The sequence below is a fragment of the Prosopis cineraria genome, unplaced genomic scaffold (assembly GCF_029017545.1).
Source record: "Prosopis cineraria cultivar Desert tree isolate PC_DT_omini unplaced genomic scaffold, ASM2901754v1 PC8, whole genome shotgun sequence".
Classification (NCBI taxonomy): domain Eukaryota; kingdom Viridiplantae; phylum Streptophyta; class Magnoliopsida; order Fabales; family Fabaceae; genus Prosopis; species Prosopis cineraria.
This window is the reverse complement of record NW_026555339.1, coordinates 16,806,196-16,809,256: the sequence shown is the minus strand read 5'-3', so window position 1 is coordinate 16,809,256 and position 3,061 is coordinate 16,806,196.

The following is a 3,061-nucleotide window of genomic DNA, read 5'->3' as shown; positions in this document are numbered from 1 at the left end:
TACCTTCCTTATGACAATAGGATGGGGCTTCATTAAAAATCTTGATGATTTTTGGGTGAACGTTGTAAAAATTAGCTTTACGATCGTATTCTTTTTCATCATTAAGGCTAGCCTTTTGGCCAAGAGAAAAAAATAAAAAAAGAGTTGGCCAAAAGAAAAAAATAAAAAAACATGCACAAATCAAAAAAAGTTTTGTTTAGTCTTAGTGGGACAGACCCCACTATAGTCAAACAAAAAATCTGCTTCGCATTCCTTGGAATGACTTGGAGAAAAATCATCTCACTAGCAATGATCAAAAAATCAGATCGAATCAAACGGTTGAACTAATCAAACCATCAATTGATCATATTAATGGCTTGGTTAAGTTGAAAAATTATTTAGAAAGTTGAGCCAAATTAGGCCCCTTTGAACCGCTTGTTGGATCGAGAATCGAGTTCGATCTTCAAAAACCAACTGTTCACAAAATGTCTTTTTTTTCTTTCTTAAATTTTTTAGAAAATGACCAATTTTTTTAAATTATTTGATACTTTATTGTATCATATGATTTATTAAGTTATACTAAATTTAAAATATTTAATTTTATTTTTAAATTAAGTAACAATTTCATATTTATTTATTATATTTAAATTATTAAATATATATATATATATATATAATTTTTTTAATTTGATTATTACGTCACTAGTTAAATCATTGATCCAACTTAATTGAATTATATGAATCATAAATTGATAATCTTTTGGATTCAACATTCAGTTTAATTTTAAAAACATTGCTCACTAGTGATATTCTATGCAAGCTTTGCCAATTTGTAGGGGTGTTCGCGGGATGGGACGGGACTGGGACACCCCCTCCCATGTCCCGTCCCAAAAAAAGATCGGGATTGAATTTTAGTCCCGTGTCCCATCCCATTCCAAAAGTCGTCCCGTCCCGTTAAGAGTCGGGATGGGATCGGAACAAGATCGGGACATCCTGCCGTCCCGATAAATGGAATAATATAGAAAAAAGATCTGAATAATAACGTTCATTAAAATTTTAAATCATATAATTTATTAAGTTTAAAATCAAAGCAACACAAGTATATAAATAACAATAATTTAAAATCAATTATTGAATTATATTAATCACAACTACACATTATAATAACAAATACAAGTGATCTTTATGCTATAAGATTAGCAACAACAAGCAAGTCAAATACAACATCAAACTATTGTTCTTCTACTTTAGTGAAGATATATTAGCTAATTACTCTTCTAAAAATAAAGCAAGAAATACATTATAAATAAAAGTTATTAAATATATAGATATAAAAATAAATTATATTAATATAATTAATATATTATAAAGAAAGATATCGCCATATTTACTCCATGCCATTAAAATTATTAATATAAAAAATTTAGTGTTAAATAAGAATTGTAAGTATTAAAATTATAATTGATATAATTAATATAAGTATAAATTATATTAATATAATTAATATATTTAAAATTATATATATATATATATATATATAATATTTGGGATGGGACGGGACGTCCCGATGGTAATCCCGTATCCCGTCCGGTCCTGAACCCCTTTCATGTCCCATCTCGTAAAGTCCCATCCCGATTATTTTCAAGTCGGGACAAGACCCATCCCGATATGATCGGGATGATACCGGATCAATCGGGACAGGTTCAGACTAAACACACAAATTGGTCATCGCTTCTTGTGGAGCATATAATAATTTTAAATCTGTGAGCAAAAAGGGCATCTTTCACTTCTAGAAATCCTCAAAAAAAGGGTGAGCTGTATTGACATCTCTATAAGATAAGGTTGATTGCTACCCAAAAGGGTTTGGCCGAGTGGAAGCATGCTAAGTTCGCAAAGCTGTCATAGTGTGTACACAGATACTTCAAGTAGGAGGTACTTGGCTCAATTCCTTGTAAAAAGTAGATAAAATTTCAGAATATCTCATCTTAAAATAACTAATCATAAATAAAAATTAACAATAAATTTTATTTAAAAAATAAATCATGTTCTGCATTTTAATAACAATGCATTTTATATTAATATTTATTTATAATTAATTTCCTTAAAAAAATTGGCTATAATTTTCCTTAAAAAATATGCCCTTAAGAAAGGGAGTACCCAAGCCACTCCCCGGAACTGTGAAGCATCCCCTCCACTGTTTTCTGATTAAAAAAAAAAAAAAGGTTGACTACATCCGTGGAGTCTATATTCTGGCCTTTTCAATATTAAGATTCGAGCAGGGTTGTACACCATATTTAATAGCTTTAAGCATCTTTCCTAATTAAAACAAAAAAATATACATATATGTGTGTGTCTGCTAGTGCCTGGCGTTTCAATCAAATTTAAATGGAGTTTTTATATTTTATTTTATTTTAATTAAAATTTTATAATTTGGTCAATTAGATTTTTTGATCTTTAAAGATTAAAATTCTTATATTTTTTCTTAAAAAAATTAAGTATTTTTATATTTTTATTAAATTACTATATGATTTAATTATATAATTTTTATAACTCAAAATTTATATAAATATTTTGTCTTATAAATAATTTTTTAATAAAAATGTAAACAATGTATTAAATTAAAAAAATTTATTTTGAAAAAAGTATTAAATTATTTTTTTTGGTAAACTCCAAGAGTATTTTGTTTTGTAAAATTTAATAATTCAATATTAATTTTAAATTTTAAGGATTAACATATATAATAATGAAAATATAAAAACTTGATTAAAATAAAATAATTTACATGTGCCTAATTTAAAATTGAATAAAATTATAAGAACATGTAAATATATTTTCTGTTTTTTGAAAAAAATGAAGAAAAAATACAAATAAATAGAAGGAAACCTTCAATAATGAGCGGATTTTTTTTTCTTTGGTCCGCCAACATGTTGATTCAGTCCTTCCTCATCCAAAGGCAATTATAAAAACCCATGGCCCACCACATTCACATAAATATTAATTATTATTATTATTATTACTACTGTTACTATTACTGCCAATTCAACTCAAATCATAACCCATGGGCCGCAACATCCATGGACAT